Raw genomic sequence first — 20,120 nt, 5'->3', positions numbered from 1 at the left:
TTTGGCAGGAACATCCATGGCTTCAAATTTCTTGATCTGGAAAGGGTGGATCCACGACGTAGTGTCAGCAGTTACCTTCATAATCATAGATGTGGAGAAAATCACCATGTAGCATCCCTTCCAAGCAGGTTCCAGCTGTTTTCAGTGCCCCTATGGCTACCTGTTTGACCCATACTTTATCTCCAGATTTGAACAAGCAGAAACTGGTGATGGCTTTAGATGTAGACTGAATCTCTCAAATATCCTGATAAATACTCTTTATGGGGAACTAGAGATCTTGTAGTAGCTTGATAATGAACATTAGAGAGATCTATCAACTGCTGGCCTCTGAGCTTGGGAAGCAGTGGGGGAAATCTTTCAAATGTAAATTCATAGGGACTAATTTATTATCTATATGGGGTACAGAAGCCCAAAGCAAAGGAAGGTCTATTTAACATTTGCTGGACTCTAATGAGAGCTTTGCTAAAGTTTCTCTTAATGTCCTCTTTTATTTTAACCTGCCCAAATTCTGAGGATTATATGCATAATAATGTTTTCAATATGTGTGCAAATCTTTTGTTAATTGTTAAGTTATGGCTATGAATGCTGGGTCACTGTCAGACGCCATTGCTAGAAGATAATCAGGAGACCAGTTCCTGGAGGAACTTTTAAGCTACTATCTGAGCAGGTTTAGTCCAGATGAATGCTTCAACCCACCTGGAAAAGGTGTAACCTCCCCCCCCCACAGCCTGAAAACAGGCTGAGCAGGCTTGACTTGTCACTAGGAGATCACCTGGAGTGGAGCCTGCCACCCTATTATTCAACCACTGCTGCTGCTGCTACCTGCTGCCTAGCTGTTCCATTGCCTACATGTGGACACATGCAGCTGGACTCCAAGGATGATTCAGTGGGAGTGGGCCCCCCTCTTTATAAGCACGTGTTCCCCTATATTAAAATTGAACCTTGATCAGACTATTGTCTTGGTTCCATCCTTTCTCTCATAGCCTAGATTCCCTCTTTTCTTCCAGATTCCAAGATGCCTTCCAGGCTCGAACCCGGACATGTGAGCCACTGGCCAGCCTCAACAATTTGGCGAACCAATGCAGGACCTGAGAAAGGCAGAGGACATTTGGAAGAAACACTGCTGATTTGTAGCTCCATGCAAGAAGAAAAGAATTAAAATTTGTACCACAGAAGGTTGGTATGGGATAAGATGGATCAGTGCTATACCAGCACGCTGGATTCACTTAGGTTTAGCAGTGAGCTACCGGGAACTAGGAACTCAACAGGCAGGCCTTTGGCTGCAGCTTCTAGAAGCTGTTTTTTTAGGAGAGAGAAATATTAGGTTTTAATAAAAGGGATTTAATAATCAGGCAGATGGCCGCAGTTGGAAACTGCATTAGGCAGAAAGAAAGTGGATTTTGAAACTCTCCCAGGGACAGAGAGAAAATTGGGGAATCCCCCTCTTGTGTGTGTGCCAGCTGGTGTCTTCATTCTAAGTGTCTGTCTTATGTTTCCGGAATTGAACATGTGCTTGTTGTATTGGTTTGTTGTCTGTGTTTTGTTTCGTGCCTCTGAAACATGGTGCAGTCTGAGTTTAGATCTGCCTGAGTTTGTTTTCTCTGGTGTTTATAGACAATGGGATTTTATGAAATGTGCGCTTGATATTTGCAGCTGTCCCTTCAGGCTGTGGTCAGCAGATGTGCTAGGAAGACTGTCACCTCACCAGGGGACACCCTGGGAAGTGGGAGAGCAAGAGTCACCTGGTGGTCTCCAGAGATTGGTCAAGATGGACCAAGTTTTGTTTATGAAAAGGAAGCTTACCCTTCTAATTCTTTTGCCTGCTCATTGAGGACAAGTAGGGGTTCCACATGTCTGGAGCTGTTGGTTTCTGCTTTGTGTGTTTTGTGCATGTGTTTAGAGCTATGTGAAAATTTAGAAAAGTGCTGGTATAGCTTCTTCTTCTTCTTCTTCTTCTTCTTCTTCTTCTTCTTCTTCTTCTTCTTCTTCTTCTTCTTTTTAACTAGTAATATGCTCAGTGTGTCTTCACAATCAGCTCATAAATTATTGGTTAAGATTAAATAATTGTTATATTGGTAACAGAAGTTTAGCCTTAATTTGGCAACTCAGGAATCTTTTCAATCATGTGGTGGAGCAGGCCAAAAAACTGGGCCTCCTAAGATACTTTTAACTGAGATAATATTTAATGTGATTGTTATCCTAGAAAGTAAGATTAAGATAAAATTTAAAGCAATGTCTCTTTTATGAAGCGTTAAAGCTTACATTGTCATGCATTCATAGATATAAATTGGCAGCCAAATTTTGCAATGTAGTAGTGAAGTTTTAATGTTGATTCTTAAAGTGATAAATTGTTTTGAAATTGGGTTTTGCTTTCCCAAAGTTATAGATATAATCTAATGTTGCAAAAGAAACTTAGTAATTCTAATATCATCCTCATGGCAAGAGGAACTAAGCTCAGAGCAGCTTTTGCTTGGTTTGTGTGACTTTCCTTTGTCTTGCAAACAGTGCCTAGGGAAGCTCTGGAGATTTGCCTCCAGGGGAAATTCCCTTTAGCTAAAAGAGCATCTTTGCAGATCTAGCCAGATGCTGTTTTAATAAAGTTCAAATCCATAGTTTATAAAGGATCAATCAGACTGTAAAATTTATAAAGGCATTATAATCTGGCTTGCCTACATTTTATATAGTTATTATAGATATAAAAGTGTGTTTCTTTTTTCTCTCTCTCCTTTGCATCTTAATGATTGTAAAGGTTTTGCTTCAAGTAAGTTTAAAATAACTGGAATATTTTGCCTCTAGATATGGATAAATATTGATCTACATTATGTACGAAATTTTTATCATTTCTGCTTCTATACAACAAGCCAAGAGTTTGAATCTTCCAGTGTACATTGTTTTCTAAGTAGAAATATTTTATTAGCTAATGCCTCTCAAGGGAAGTTTACTTTAAATCCTTGCTCTCACACAAGGAGCTTTTAAGTTTTGGGGAGTAGCTGTTGCTCCTGAAAAGATTCAGAGGCGATATCTTTTTATTACTTAGGGTTTTAGTTTACTACAGAAGGCTTTGCAGAAAATAAAGAAAGCTTTTATAATTGTTATTAATTATTTTTATTAGGTATTGTCCTCATTTATATTTCTAATGCTATCCCAAAAGTTCCCCATACCCTCCCCCCCACTCCCCTACCCACCCACTCCCACTTTTTGGCCCTGGCATTCCCCTGTACTGAGGCATATAAAATTTGCAAGTCCAATGGGCCTCTCCTTCCAGTGATGGCCGACTAGGCCATCTTTTTATATATATGCATCTAGAGTCAAGCGCTTCGGGGTACTGGATAGTTCACCTATATATATAATGTTGTTCCACCTATAGGGTTGCAGATCCCTTTAGATCCTTGGGTATTTTCTCTAGCTCCTCCATTGGGGGCGCTGTGATCCATCCAATAGCTGACTGTGAGCATCCACTTATGTGTTTGCAAGACTCCGGCATAGTCTCAAAAGCGATAGCTATATCAGGGTCCTTTCAGCAAAATCTTGCTAGTGTATGCAATGGTGTCAGCCTTTGGAGGCTGATTATGGGATGGATCCCTGGATATGGGAGTCTCTAGATGGTCCATCCTTTTCTCTCAGATCCAAACTTTGTCTATGTAACTCCTTCCATGGGTATTTTGTTCCCAACTCTAAGAAGGGGCAAAGTGTCCACACTTTGGTCTTCCTTCTCCTTGAGTTTCATGAGTTTTGCAAATTGTAACTTATATCTTGGGTATTCTAAGTTTCTGGGCGAATATCCACTTATCAGAAGTACATATCACTTGAGTTCTTTTGTGATTGGGTTGCCTCACTCGGGATAATGCCCTCCAGGTCCAACCATTTGCCAAGGAATTTCATAAATTCATTCTTTTTAACAGCTGAGTAGCACTCCATTGTGTAAATGTACCACATTATTTGTATCCATTCCTCTGTTGAGGGGCATCTGGGTTCTTTCCAGCTTCTGGCTATTATAAATAAGGCTGCTATGAACATAGTGGAACATGTTTCTTTCTTACTAGTTGGTACATCTTCTGGATATATGCCCAGTAGAGGTATTGCGGGATCCTTCAGTAGTACCATGTCCAATTTTCTGAGAAACCGCCAGACTGATTTCCAGAGTGGTTGTATAAGCTTGCAGTCTCAATTGTTATTAATAATAATCAATGTTAATCAAATATTAGCTGTGCCAACAACAATTCTTTGGCAAGAGAAAACATTATTGTAAAGTCATTTTCTCATCCTCCCAGCCAATTGTTGGCCCACGTGGAGCCAGCTAGCTGCTGGCTGCTGTGGGGCGGGACCTTGGGGCACACAGCTTTCCCTGAGCTGTAGTGGTTCGGGAGGTCTCCAGAAAGTGGGAGGCTTTGTAAGGAACTCAAGAGAGGGCTGCCCTTGCCATTGCCCCATAAGCCTCCACCTGTCCCGACCTGGGTAGCCATAATTTTTGCACTAAGACTCAGGGTGGGCTTTCTGGCCTACAACAGATTGGGCTGCCTTCAGCCTCTTCTGCCTGAGAGGAAGGCCAAGGGTGTGCAAGGCCGAGGTGTCGTTCACCTCAAAACACAGTTTCTACATCCTATTAAAACTACTTTGGTACTAATAAAGGATTGTAAGATATACTTGTGTATTTTAGAAAACCTATAACAAAATTTGTGTCTTAAAAACCTGACTAAGTGTCTGTTCTGTGTTCAAAACAGCAATTAATTTAGTTATTACAAAATATTAATCTATTGCATACCATCATTTTAAATAAGATTGACAATCAATATCCCAAAGATAAGTTAAGAATTGTTTTTATGCATGCTTCTGTAGCTTCTATAAATCCATGCATGCATACATCCCAATTATTGTGTTTAAAAACAACCCCTGTATGGGAAGTAAGTAGATGTAAATTAGATCACATGCTTATTCTTCCCACTGTTTCAGCACAGATAATTACGTTGTGTGCTGTAGATGGTGTTTTAAAATGCTGAACAATCAAACCTTCATTTGTATATTAATAGTAAATATTATGTCAGAGCTCACAATTGCTTAAGATTTTTCGTCCTTCAGATGCTATTAATCTCAAATTTGCAATTGCTTATGCATATACAACTCATAGAAAAAATGCTGTCCTTTTAAGAAGGCTGGTTTTAGACATTTAATAAATTTTTCTCGATTGCCTAGATAACTTAAAGCAATGCCATGTTGGATTTATATCTCAGGCAGTCTATAGGTCCTACATATTCTTTATATATTCAAAACAATTATGGTTTAATATAATATTTTAGTATTCTTGAAAATTGTGCCTATAAAATTCTTTCCTCAGTGTCCTCAGTTACTACTTGTTTCCACATAAGGGTGTGAATTCTTGAGGAATTAGACTTAATAAATTGCTGCAAATAAATGCTCTTATTCCTAAGTTAATAAATAAATTATGCACATGTAACTATTAATAACTTTTCAAGCCTTCTAGTTACAACCACTCATTTTTTTATTTCTACTTCATTCTTTTTTTTAATTAGGTATTTTCCTCATTTTCATTTCCCAATGCTATCCCAAAATTCCCCCATACCCACCCACCCCCCACTGCTCTACCCACCAACTCCCCCTTTTTGGCCCTGGCGTTCCGCTGTACTGGGCATATAAAGTTTGCAAGTCCAATGGGCCTCTCTTTCCAGTAATGGCCAACTAGGCCATCTTTTGATACATAGGCAGCTAGGGACAAGAGCTCCGGGGTACTGGTTAGTTCATATTGTTGTTCCACATATAGGGTTGCAGTTCCCTTTAGCTCCTTGGGTACTTTCTCTAGCTCCTCCATTGGAGGCCCTGTGATCCATCCAATAGCTGACTGTGAGCATCAACTTCTGTGTTTGCTAGGCCATGGCATTGTCTCACAAGAGACAGCTATATCTGGGTCCTTTAGGCAAAATCTTGCTAGTGTATGCAATGGTGTCAGCATTTGGAAGCTGATTATGGGATGGATCCCTGGATATGGCAATCACAAGGTGGTCCATCCTTTCATCACAGCCCCTAATTTTGTCTCTGTAACTCCTTCCATGGGTGTTTTGTTCCCAATTCTAAGACGGGGCAAAGTGTCCACGCTTTGGTCTTTGTTCTTCTTGCGATTCATGCGTTTAGAAAATTGTATCTTATATCTTGGGTATCCTGAGTTTCTGGGCTAATATCCACTTATCAGTGAGTACATGTTCTGTGAGTTCCTTTGTGATTGGTTACCTCACTCAGGATGATGCCCTCCAGGTCCAACCATTTGCCTAGGAATTTCATAAATTCATTCATTTTAATAGCTGAGTAGTACTCCATTGTGTAAATGTACAACATTTTCTGTATTCATTCCTCTGTTGAGGGTCATCTGGGTTCTTTCCAGCTTCTGGCTATTATAAATAAGGCTGCTATGAACATAGTGGAGCATGTGTCCTTCTTACCAGTTGGGACATCTTCTGGATATATGCCCAGGAGAGGTATTGCAGGATCCTACGGTAGTACTATGTCCAATTGTCTGAGGAATCACATTTCCAGAGTGGTTATACAAGCTTGCAATCCCACCAACAATGGAGGAGTGTTCCTCTTTCTCCACATCCTCGCCAGCATCTGATGTAACCTGAATTTTTCATCTTAGCCATTCTGATTGGTGTGATGTGGAATCTCAGGGTTGTTTTGATTTGCATTTCCCTGTTGATTAAGGATGATGAACATTTTTTTTTCAGGTGCTTCTCTGCCATTTGTATTTCTCAGGTGAGAATTCTTTTTTCAGTTCTGAGCCCCATTTTTAATGGGGTTATTTGATTTTATGGAGTCTAACTTCTTGAATTCATAAATATATTAGATATTAATCCCCTATCTGATTTGGGATAGGTAAAGATCCTTTCCCAATCTGTTGGTGGACTTTTTGTCTTATTGACGGTGTCTTTTGCCTTGCAGAAGCTCTGCAATTTTATGAGGTACCATTTATCGATTCTCACTCTTACAGCACAAGCCATTGTTGTTCTATTCAGGAATTTTTCCGCTGTACCCATATTTTTGAGGCTTTTCCCTACATTCTCCTCTATAAGTTTCAGTGTCTCTGGATTTATGTGGAGTTCCTTAATCCACTTAGATTTGTCCTTAGTGCAAGGAGATAGGAATTGATCAGTTCGCATTCTTCTACATGATAACAGCCAGTTGTGCCAGCACCATTTGTTGAAAATGCTGTCTTTTATCCACTGGATGGTTTTAGCTCTCTTGTCAAAGATCATGTGACCATAGGTGTGTGGGTTCATCTCTGGGTCTTCAATTCTGTTCCATTGCTCTACTTGTCTGTCACTATACCAGTACCATGCAGTTTTTATCACAGTTGCTCTGTAGTACAGCTTTAGGTCGGGCATGGTGATTCCAACACAGGTTCTTTTATCCTTGAGAAGAGTTTTTGCTATCCTAGGTTTTTTGTTATTCCAGATGAATCTGCCGATTGCCCTTTCTAATTCGTTGAAGAATTAAGTTGGAATTTTGATGGGGATTGCATTGAATCTGTAGATTGCTTTTGGCAAGAAAGCCATTTTTACTATATTGATCCTGCCAATCCATGAACATGGGAGATCTTTCTATCTTCTGAGATCTTCTTTAATTTCTTTCTTCAGAGACATGAAGTTCTTATCATATAGATCTTTCACTTCCTTAGTTCGAGTCACACCAAGGTATTTTATATTATTTGTGACTATTGAGAAGGGTATTGTTTCCCTAATTTCTTTATCAGCCTGTCTATCCTTTGTGTACAGAAATGCCATTGTCTTGTTTGAGTTAATTTTATATCCAGCTACTTTACTGAAGCTGTTTATCAGGCTTAGGAGTTCTCTGGTAAAATTTTTAGGGTCACTTATATATACTATCATATCATCTGCAAAAAGTGATATTTTGACTTCTTCTTTTCCAATTTTTATCCCCGTGATCTCTCTTTGTTGTCTAATTGCTCTGGCTAGGACTTCAAGTACAATGTTGAATAGGTAGGGAGAGAGTGGTCAGCCTTGTCTAGTCCCTGATTTCAGTGGAATTGCTTCCAGCTTCTCACCATTAACTTTGATGTTGATTACTGGTTTGCTGTAGATTGCTTTTATCATGTTTAGGTATTGGCATTGAATTCCTGATCTTTCCAACAATTTTATCATGAATGGGTGTTGGATTTTGTCAAATGCTTTCTCAGCATCTAAGGAGATCATCATGTGGTTTTTGTCTTTGAGTTTGTTTATATAATGGATTACCTTGATGGATTTCCGTATATTGAACCAATCCTGCATCCCTGGGATGAAACCTACTTGGTCAGGATGGATGATTGTTTGGATGTGTTCTTGGATTCAGTTACCAAAAACTTAATTGAGTATTTTGCATTAATATTCATAAGGGAAATTGGTCTGAGGTTCTCTATCTTTGTTGTGTCTCTTTGCTGTTTAGGTATCAGAATAATTGTGGCTTCATAGAATGAGTTGGGTAGAGTACCTTCTGTTTCTATTTTGTGGAATAGTTTGTGAAGAACTGGAATTAGATCTTCTTTGAAGGTCTGATAGAACTCTGCATTAAACCCATCTGGTCCTGGGTTTTTTTTTTTTTTTTTTTTTTTTTTTTTTTTTTTTTTTTTTTTTTTTTTGGTTCAGAGACTATTAATGACTGCTTCTATTTCTTTGGGGTATATAGGGCTGTTTAGATCATTTAACCGGATCTTGATTCAACTTTGGTGCCTAGTGTCTATCTAGAAACTTCTCCATTTCATCCAGGTTCTCCAGTTTTGTTGAGTATAGCCTTTTGTAGAAGGATCTGATGGAGTTTTGGATTTCTTCAGGATCTGTTGTTGTGTCTCACTTTTCATTTCTGATTTTGTTAATTTGAATGCTTTCTCTGTGCCCTCTAGTGAGTCTGGCTAAGGGTTTGTCTATCTTGTTGATTTTCTCAAAGAACCAGCTCCACATTTGGTTGATTCTTTGAATAGTTCTTCTTGTTTCCACTTTGTTGATTTCGCCCCTGAGTTTGATTATTTCCTGTCATGTACTCCTCTTGGGTGAATTTGCTTCATTTTGTTCTAGAGCTTTTAGATGTGTTGTCAAGCTGTTAATGTGTGCTCTCTCCAGTTTCTTTTTGGAAACACTCGGAGCTATGAGATTTCCTCTTAGGAATGCTTTCATTGTGTCCCATAAGTTTGGGTATGTTTTGGCTTCATTTACATTAAACTCCAAAAAGTCCTTAATTTCTTTCTTTATTCCTTCCTTGACCAAGGTATCATTGAGAAGAGTGTTGTTCAGTTTCCATGTGAATGTTGGCTTTCTATTATTTATTTTGTTATTGAAGATCAGCCTTAGACCATGGTGGTCTGATAGGACGCATGGGACAATTTCAATATTTTTGTATATGTTGAGGTTTGTTTTGTGACCAATTATGTGGTCAATTTTAGAGAAGGTACCATGAGGTGCTGAGAAGAAGGTATATCCTTTTGTTTTAGGATAAAATGTTCTGTAGATATCTGTTAAGTCCATTTGTTTCATCACTTCTGTTAGTTTCACTGTGTCCCTGTTTAGTTTTTGTTTCCATGATCTGTCCATTGGTGAAAGTGGTGTGTTGAAGTCTCCCACTATTATTGTGTGAGGTGCAATGTGTGCTTTGAGCTTTACTAAAGTTTCTTTAATGAATGTAGCTGCCCTTGTATTTGGAGCATAGATATTCATAATTGAGAGTTCTTCTTGGAGGATTTTACCTTTGATGTGTATGAAGTGCCCCTCCTTGTCTTTTTTGATGACTTTGGGTTGGAAGTCAATCTTATCAGATATTAGGATGCCTACTCCAGCTTGTTTCTTCATACCATTTGCTTGGAAATTGTTTTCCAGCCTTTAATTCTGAGGTAGTGTCTATCTTTTTCTCTGAGATGAGTTTCCTGTAAGCAGCAAAATGTTGGGTCATGTTTGTGTAGCCAGTTTGTTAGTCTATGTCTTTTTATTGGGGTGTTGAGACTATTGATATTAAGGAAAAGTAATTGTTGCTTCCTGTTATTTTTGTTGTTAAAGTTGGCATTCTGTTCTTGTGGCTGTCTTCTTTTAGTTTTGTTGATGGATTATTTTCTTGGTTTTTTTAGGGCGTGGTTCCCGTCCTTGTATTGGTTTTTTTCTTTTTTTCTGATATTATCCTTTGAAGGGCTGGATTCGTGGAGAGATAATGGGTGAATTTATTTTTGTCGTGGAATACTTTGGTTTCTCCATCTATGATAATTAAGAGTTTGGCTGGGTATAGTAGCCTGGGCTGGAATTTGTGTTCTCTTAGTGTCTGTATAACATCTTTCCAAGCTCTTCTGGCTTTCATAGCCTCTGATGAAAAATCTGGTGTAATTCTGATAGGCTTGCCTTTATATGTTACTTGACCTTTTTCCCTTACTGCTTTTAGTATTCTATCTTTATTTAGTGCATTTGATGTTCTGATTATTATGTGTCAGGAGGAATTTCTTTTCTGGTCCAGTCTATTTGGAGTTCTGTAGGCTTCTTGTATGTTCATGGGCATCTCTTTCTTTAGATTTGGGAAGTTTTCTTCAATAATTTTGTTGAAGATGTTTGCTGGTTCTTTGAGTTGAAATTCTTCATTCTCATCCACTCCTATTATGCATAGGTTTGGTCTTCTCATTGTGTCCTGTATTTCCTGGATGTTTTGAGTTAGGATCTTTTTGCATTTTCCATTTTCTTTGATTGTTGTGCCGATGTTCTCTATGGAATCTTCTGCACCTGAGATTCTCTCTTCCATCTCTTGTATTCTGTTGCTGATGCTGGCATCTATGGTTCCAGATTTCTTTCCTAGGGTTTCTATCTCCAGTGTTGCCTCACTTTGGGTTTTCTTCATTGTGTCTACTTCCCTTTTTAGGTCTAATATGGTTTTGTTCATTTCCATCATCAGTTTGGAAGTGTTTTCCTGATTTTCTATAAAGACTTCTACCTGTTTGGTTGTGTTTTCCTGTTTTTCTTTAAGGACTTGTAACTCTTTAGGAGTGTTCTCCTGTATTTCTTTAAGTGAATTATTAAATTCCTTCTTTATGTCCTCTACCATCATCATGAGATATGTTTTTAAATCCAGGTCTACCTTTTCAGTTGTGTTAGGATCCTCTGGACTGGGCAAAGTGGGCGTTCTGGGTTCTGATGATGGTGAGTGGTCCTAGTTTCTGTTAGTAGGATTCTTACTTTTTCCTTTCGCCATCTGGCAATCTCTGGATTTAGTTGTTATAGTTGTCTTTTTTTAGAGATTATTACTCTGTTGATTTTGTTACCCTCTATCAGCAGACGTGGGTGACTAGCTCTCTCCTCTGAGTTTCAGTGGTCAGAGCAGTCTCTGCAGGCAAGCTCTCCTCTTTCAGGGAAGGTGCACAGTTATCTGGTGTTTGGACCTTCTCCTGGCTGAAGATGAAGGCCCAAAACAGGATTTTTCCCAGGAGCTCTGTTGCTTTGGCCAGGAAGGTGGCCGATTGTCTGGAGCCGAAGTTTGTGCCACCTCAGAAGCTCTCTGGCTCTCGCCTGTCCCAGAAACGGCTGGCCTCTGTATTCCACACCCTCACCCGTGCAGCCTGCCCTCCGCGGAGTCCCGGAGCCAAGGAGGCTCCGGCCGCCAGGGCCTATGGAAGAAACTTCTCGGGCCGGGCGGACCCCTGTGCTCTCACCAGGAAGGTGGCCCCTCCTGTATTTCTTTAAGTGAGTTATTAAAGTCTTTCTCGATGTCCTCTACCATCATCATGAGATATGCTTTTAAATCCGGGTCTAGCTTTTCGGGTGTGTTGGGTTGCCCTGGACTTGGCAAAGTGGGAGTGCTGGGTTCTGATGATGGTGAGTGGTCTTGGTTTCTGTTAGTAAGATTCTTACTTTTACCTTTCGCCATCTGGTAATACCTGGAGTTAGTTGTTATAGTTGTCTCTGTTTAGAGATTGTTCCTCTGGTGATTCTGTTACCCTCTATCAGCAGACCTGGGAGACTAGATCTCTCCTCTGAGTTTCAGTGGTCAGAGCGCTGTCTGCAGGCAAGCTCACCTCTTACAGGGAAGGTGCACACTTATCTGGTGTTTGGACCTTCTCCTGGCCGAAGATGAAGGGCCAAAATAGAACCTTTTCCAGAAGCTGTGTTGCTTTCACCTGTCCCAGAAGCTGTTAATTTCAGTAGTCCACACTCTCATCTGTGCAGACTACTTTCTGTGAAGTCCCGGAACCAAAATGGCTCCCGCGGATCCTGAGGCTAGGGCCTCTCCGTCCGGGCAGACACCTGACCTCTGGCCGGGAAGGTGGCCGGATGTCTGAAGCCCGAATATGGCGCTGCCTCAAAAGCTCTGTCACTCTTGCCTGTCCCAGAAGCTGTTAGCTTCTGTAGTCCACACTCTCACCTGTGCAGGCTGCTTTCTGCTGAGTCCGGGAACCAAGGTGGCTCCCGCCGCTCCTGAGTCAAAATCCTAGCCTCCCAGGCTGGGCAGACCCCTGTCATCTGGCCGGGAAGATGGCCAGATGTCTGGAGCCCGAAAACGGCGCTGCCTCAGAAGCTCTGTGGCTCTCGCCTGTCCCAGAAGCTGTTAGCTTCTGAGGTCCACACTCTGGTCTGTGCAGACAACTTTCTGTGGAGTCCTGGACATCAACCACTCACTCTTTAAGAGAAACAATTCAAAGTGCTATTAATCACTGCCCATGTTACGTGAATACTGACTATAACAGTCAAGTATTTGAGATGTTTTGTCTACAAGTTATTAATTCTAAAGGACAAGATATTGTGGAACTTTAAAACTTTAACTTTAAGAATGAAGACCAAAGTGTGGACACTTTGCCCATTCCTAGAAATGGGAACAAAACACCCATGGAAGGAGTTACAGAGACAAAATTTGGAGCTGTGACGAAAGGATGGACCATCTAGTGATTGCCATATCCAGGGATCCATCCCATAATCAGCCTCCAAACGCTGACACCATTGCATACACTAGCAAGATTTTGCTGTAAGGACCCAGATATAGCTGTCTCTTGTGAGACTATGCCAGGGCCTAGCAAACACAGAAGTGGATGATCACAGTCAGCTATTGGATGGGTCACACGGCCCCCAATGGAGGAGCTAGAGAAAGTACCCAAGGAACTAAAGGGAACTGCAAACCTATATGTGGAACAACAATATGAACTAACGAGTACCCCGGAGCTCTTGACTCTAGCTGCATATGTATCAAAAGATGGTCTAGTTGGCCATCACTGGAAATAGAGGCCCTTTGGACTTGCAAACTTTATATGCCCCAGTACAGAGGAACACCAGGGCCAAAAAGGGGGAGTGGGTGGGTAGGGGAATGGGGGGTGGGGTGGGTATGGGTGACTTTTGGGATAACATTGTAAATGTAAACGAGGAAAATACCTAATTAAAAAAAAGTTTACGATAAAAACAAAACAAAACAAAACAAAAAAAAAAAAACAAAAAAACAAAAAAAAAACAAACAAACAAAAAAAACTTTAACTTCTTAAAAGACAAAGAAGGGGGAAATTATATCCCTGTGCATATTATTTAGTGTATTTCTGTGCACATTATTTAAATCATACTTTTATTTTAGAATTTTGAAATTTGGATGTCAAAGAACTTAATGCTTTATAGTATCTTAAAAGGATCTACTTATTGGCATATGGTTTGATCCTAAACAGCTACCTTATTAGGGAAAGGAAAAACATAGGTTCTCTCCATGGAACACTGCAGAAGCATGATGGCTAATTCGTTTGACAAGCTGGCAGGTGAGTTGGCTCAGTGCCCTGACTGAAGTGACAAGGAAGCTAAATTGGGTACATGTTTTCGACCCATCCTTGCTTTCCATTTTTCCAGTTTGGACTAGTGAAGCTCTCTTGCTTCAAGCTTTTAAAACTTTATGGCAAAATGAACATCAGAGACTGTATATTCTGACTAGAAATATTAGTCATATAATAGTCATAATGATTTTTCTCTTTTCTTAAAGGTGACCAGTTATTCTAACACAGTCTTGGACTGGTCTAGTAATAAGTCCAATATTAGAGATTCCTATTGAAGATAGCTAAAAATCTTGATTATCTAGCAAAGTTGATTCAGAGCACAGCCTCCACTTCCAGAGAATCTCTGGCCTTTTTACTAATTCTAAAAGCCAGCTCCCACACACCTGGAGGCCAGAGCCTGATCTTGATTGTTGCTAATTTGCAACTGAATAAAGTACCTGTGCTTCCACAAAGAAACTGTGTACTGTTGCCTTTCACTGTCTGGATTTTGTTTTTCAAGCAGGTCAATCAACACCCTTCAGCCTGACTGTACCAGGTGTGCATCCCTGCCCCCAAGAGTGTGCAGATGGCAGCTACTAATTTTCATTCTAAAAGCATTCCAGTACATATTATGGCTTTTGGTCTGATTCATCAGGCCATAGAGACAATAAAGATGAGGAGGATGACCTCTAGCTCCCAATATAGCCTAAGAGTCACAAATTGTGTTGTGACAATTGGCATAATTCTTGTAGAGGCATTGCTGAACCCATACATGTGAGCTGTTGGCTGGCCTCAACAAAAAGGTACCTGCAAACCTAGCAAGTAAAGTTTTCCATCCCCTGGCAGGCTGAAGCTTGCTGAAGTCAGTTTCCCTAAAGTTGCTGAGGTGTTTATTTCATATTTCGAACCCTTCCTAGGTAAGGGCTCCCTGTTTTAGATTAATTTGAATACAAACCTGGCATAATCTTGAACCAGGATGTCCAGTTTAAGTGAAATGTACTTTAATCTGAGTAACTCAGAAAGTTGCATGGACCCCAGATGCCTGGTGAAGATCAATTACCAACAATCTTGCCAGTTGTTTGTGTGAGAATGATCTTTGCCTCTGATGTCCTCCATCAACCTGTGGATGTGAGCTGTATATTTTTTCTTTACAATGGAGTCTCAGGCGGCACCAGGTTGGGTTATGTCATCAGAATATAATATAAATAGATGTTAGGGGTGTTTGTTGGGGAGCCAGGTCAGCAACCTGGCAGTGGAGGACCACAGTTCATAGGAAAAGTCAAATAGCTTCTAGAAAGTTCAATAAATTCTCTTTGTTTTTAATATCCTGTCTTGTAGTGGTAAGATGCCGCCTTTATCGTTCATACATACATGCAGTGGACAGAGTAGTAAAAATCATAGCAAAGTCCATCTATATGGTAATGGTGTTTCCATTTTCCTATCTGAGAGCTTGACTCAGATTAATAATTTTTTGTTCTCAGGGCCGAGATACCTGGCTTATGACTACGTCATTAACAATAAAGTACCTGCTGTACAGCTGCCAAGCTTGTCATGAGTGCGCAAACATTTGGAATTCAGACCACAAGAATGCTGTAAGTTTAAAGATGCTTGTCCCCCAGTCTTCCCAGGAGAACCCTGTGCTGGTAGATGAGAGAGTTGGTTGTAGCTGAGAGATTAGGTTATAAGGGAAGATGAACAAATGCCAAAAGGGTGAATTCCAACAACCTCAGCTGGGCCCCTGGGAGAGTAGACAGCTTCAATCTACCAGAATATAGCTCTGGGGTGGATTCAGGGCAAAGCACAGGCAGCTCTATTCACATTTTCAAGCTGGAGCCAGGAGATAAGAATATTTGCCAATACCTTTGATTCTTTTTTCCATTAACTAAGGTCTGAGTCTTCAGGCACCCAGTCATCAGGGTCCAGGTTGATGCCGCAGCATGTCTTCCAACCCACCTACCACCAGAGGGCAGCAGCGTACATTCACAACAATTGTTGAGAAGTCAGGAAGCCCAGGAATCTTATGTGTGGATGAGGACATAGCAAAAGGAGAAGCATTCCATACCACCTGCCTTCATGCCTGCCACGCCCTGGGTTTGGGCCCCCATCTGAACCATCTCCTGCACATAGCCATGCAATCATAATAAGGAATCTCGAGATCTGTGACAATCTCTCTCTTCTCCCCAGCCCACAGCTCCATCACACCCTACTCTAATCACTAAGTATCACTCAAAATACTTCACTGTCTTCTGTTTTTCCAAAGTCCCTAAGTCACTTTAAGACTTTCTATGTCCTCTGTAAACAGTCACATACTCATGTCTGGGGCTAGGTACACATGTGGAGATAGAGTGTAAGAGACAAGAATGAAGGAGAGAAAAGTGAGGAAGGAAAAATAAAGAGCTATTTATGTAGTAGGTCTGTGTGCCCCAAACACCATGGGATGATCCAAGGATATCCAGCATTAGGTGTGACTTCTTCAAAATAGTTTTGAGTAAGCAGCTTAGCCCAGAGAAGACCTAAGGATCCAAAGCATTGCTGCATATTACTACTGTGTGCAAAGAGGCCAGGAAGCTATCCCAGGAAATTTCATCACATCCCTCAATGGCAGATGCATTCTACTGAGAAGAGAGCAACGGGTTCACTTGGCAAATATTGCTGTCACATGATGTCGATGTATATGCATCTCCTATGACTTTAACTCCTCTGGAGCACTGCCTGCCTCAGGAGCCAGCACTTGTCCAAGCTGCCACAGGTCAACCTGGTTCTTGGTTCTCCTAAAGACTCCTTAGTCTGAGGGAACTTACATTCCCATACTTCTGAGACCCAAATAACCCATTTCCCAAATCCATGCAGGAAAACCACACGGAAATATTTGGGGCATCTATGAGAAAATTCTCCTTCAGGTCAAAATCACTCTGTGAAGGCCAAGCTACCTTTACCTCAAGTCTACACCAATGGTAATGAATTTTTAATAAAAATTTCTCAGGAGAAATTTCTTTTACTATGACTGGCCTTTTTGCTTAATCTCAAAACCAGAGTTAATAATATACTCTGAGGTCACTTCAGACGTAGAACAATGCCAACTGTATGCATTTCCTTTGTATAACCTCTCTTTAAGGGACTAATGGAACAACCAACCTTACTTGCCTTGAGTTTTAAGTAACCAATCATTATAATCTGATGTAAGGCATAGCTGTTATTTTAAAATATGTTTTTCAATGCTTCTGACCCAGAGTGTAATGAATGTGTATCTATGTAAGTGTTACAATGATCACATTTGGAAAATGGTAAATAGGATCAAAGCTGTTTTTTAAAAATGAATACCCACCACAAATATTGAATAAAATATATAAATAGTGCATAAAATGGTATTTGTAATGTTTTTTATCCAGATCAGTTGAAGTCAGTTATTTATTCACTTGAAAAACACTATGAAACATTTCTTTAGGTATCACTAATTTTTCCCCATATGGTGCTTTTTGTGTGGCTCAATGGGGGTAGAGACAGAGAAAGAGAGAGAGGGGAGAGGGAGAGAGAGGGAGAGAGGGAGAGAGACGGAGAGAAAGAGAGCGAGAGGGAGCAAGCGAGCGAGCGAGCGAGAGAGAGAGAGAGAGAGAGAGAGAGAAATTGATTCAGTTATTCAAGCTGGTAAAGACACAGATTCATGCAACAGAGAGAAACAGTGGAAGATATTGGAGGGAGAGAAATAATAAATTCAAATCTTAGATCATTCTTCGTTAAATTCACCAAGGAAATGCATTTATATTTATTTTCCATAATTGCCACAGACACTCTGGGCCCCTTTGTCTGCTTGGAACAGGTCTCTAGTTGTGGGTGGGCAAAGCGTAGGATGAATTCACAAACAGACACACACAGGAGAGGTTGTGTGAAATCTGAATGTATTTTTCAAATCAAGCATCAGACTTTTTATGCAGAAGACAATAAGGAAGTTGGGTGACATATTCGTAAGTTACAAATGAGGTGACCAGAATCTTACATAAAACAGAGTAATGCAAACACAAGAGGTCTAAAGGGAACCACCTGGGATAGAATTCATTGATAACAACTAGGATCAACAAGGGCTCCACCTAAGATTCACAAATCTTAGATGCCAGGGTCAAGGACTTTGCGCCCTTGCCATAGTTCCTATTTTAGTCTATTGTATAGTCCATCTTCCCCTTACGCCATTGTAAATATGTGTGTGTATAGGTGTAACTTCGCTATAGTTCTAAGTATCTATTCTGGTTACTCTTTTGGTCTGAAACTTCCTTCTTCCTCAGTGATGGTAAATTCCTGTGTAAGGGAGTGACCTAGCCTTTATTCAAAGTGATAGTATAGTACCAGAGGCTATTCTGATTAGCAACATTCTTACTGAATTTCAAGCCCATGGCCTTGCTCAAGGATGTTCTAGGACTGTTGGAACACTGGCAGAAGGCTTTAGCTATGTCAGAATTCAAACATAAAAGGCACTTATAATAGGAAAATACTGAAAGAGAGCACGTGGATCCATACACTAGACTAACTCGGGAATGGAAAATTAATGTATGGGTTAGAGGGAATGCCAGACTCCAGGAGGAGAGCTTCCTTGAAGCTCTTTGCCTCATGAGTGACTTTCAAGCCTCTCAGCTTAAGTTGACTCGACCAGAGCGCATGGCACATAATTTAACACTGATGGTTTTTGGGTGCTCTAAAATCATTTCTACATTCAAACAATTGCATTTTGGTATTCAATGTGGGTGATATTTTTGTATTTTAGGGCACATTGCTGTGTTACCTAGCGATGTCAGAAGGTGGGGACCTTGAATATATTTTGAAAGCCAGATGTCAGCACTTGATTGCTGAGTAGTCCCTGAAAAAGCACAACTTTATCACTAGGATGTAAAAGAATAGTAATGTGGTCCTGTAAATCAATAATAATAATAATAATAATAAGAAGAAGAAGAAGAAGAAGAAGACAGTTTTGAGTGACCATGTGACCATTGCAGGAGACAAAACTCCAGGCTAAAGAGCATCAAAGTAATGGAGATGGGCATTGACAGAAAGGAGGTCATGTCAACTATTTACCAGACTTTCAGGAATACAGGATATAGGAATATTCCAGGTCTTGAAGTATAACTCTATATGATCTTCCTGAAGTTATTCTTGGATTAGCTGATACAAATGTTTACGTTTGTCCCCTTAATTACACATTAGTGTGCTGAAACAAGAAACCCTTCCATTCAAGAACATTGGATAGGAGTTTTTCAGTAGCTCCTTGAGAAAGAATGTTCTGGGACAGAGTTTTACAACTCCATTGAGACAGAAACTTCTACCCTAAAGAGAGCAAGGAGCCGGGCGTGGTGGCGCACGCCTTTAATCCCAGCATTCGGGAGGCAGAGGCAGGCGGATTTCTGAGTTCGAGGCCAGTCTGGTCTACAGAGTGAGTTTCAGGACAGCCAGGGCTACACAGAGAAACCCTGTCTCGAAAAACCAAAAAAAAAAAAAAAAAAAAAAAAAATGAGAGCAAGGTAAGGGGGAAATATAGAGTTGAAAATGTGAGCTTTGCTTTGAAACCTTGCACACACTTATTCTGTACTTTGATGGGGGAATTACCTTTGCCATGAATCCTTTGACTGTCAAAAGTTGGGGAATTGGTATACCAAATAGAAACATCATCTACTGTGCCTACAATGTCTTTTTTGAGAACAAGTTTGATGGAAACTCGAATATAAAGTTTATTAAAAAATTCAACTGAGTTCAGTATCTGTCTGTGGAATCAGGTTTTTGATTTTGGCAAGTAAATTAAGGATATGTGGAAGGAGTTAACATAGTTGTCAGAAATCTTTATTATTTCAATTATGTATAATTTTATGATTGAAATTACAGATTCCAGCCTAATCACGAACTTTGTTTAGTGGTAGTAATCGTATTTCTTACTGTTTTAGGATTTAGGGATGGAGTTGAGTGGCAAGGTGCTTATTACACTTGATGCAGTGTCTGCTTCTTTAGCAATATTACCTTCTGCTGAGTCAACCCTAGTATCATAGAACTGGGATGTAAGCAACTGTTTCATAATAATGCATTGCCACACACTACCTGATCCTCTACTGAGCAAAACACACCAACTCATTACCTTCCAAACTCACCGTTGGCTACTCAGTATCTTGGCTACTTCTGGCTAGATATGTGCCTCTAAGAATGAGTCATATGACTCAGCCTGGGAGACAAAGACCCCGTTGTGTCACCATTTCCACTGTACTGTGAGAATTAAATTCTCCCAAGGGACAGGAACCATACGATATAACTATCCTTAAGGAACCTTCTCCCTTTCTGGAAAAGAGATCAGAACCCTCAGATACAAAAGCGTGGACACTGGATCCAGGGGCTGAACACAGGCCCTCTC

At 40.3% G+C, this 20,120-nt stretch overlaps 1 long non-coding RNA gene across 1 annotated transcript; it reads left to right on the top strand.

Annotated features, from left to right (window-relative positions):
• Positions 1-996: 996 nt before the first annotated feature.
• On the top strand, positions 997-17,102 carry Gm42181. Its single transcript, XR_880630.2, has 3 exons — positions 997-1,176; positions 15,223-15,333; positions 15,629-17,102. It is a non-coding gene; the product is annotated as a predicted gene, 42181 (long non-coding RNA).
• Positions 17,103-20,120: the final 3,018 nt, after the last annotated feature.

The sequence above is a fragment of the Mus musculus genome, chromosome X (genome assembly GCF_000001635.26).
Source record: "Mus musculus strain C57BL/6J chromosome X, GRCm38.p6 C57BL/6J".
NCBI classification, from domain to species: domain Eukaryota; kingdom Metazoa; phylum Chordata; class Mammalia; order Rodentia; family Muridae; genus Mus; species Mus musculus.
The sequence above is the reverse complement of the archived record's forward strand: the minus strand, read 5'-3'. Positions and strand labels throughout refer to the sequence as shown.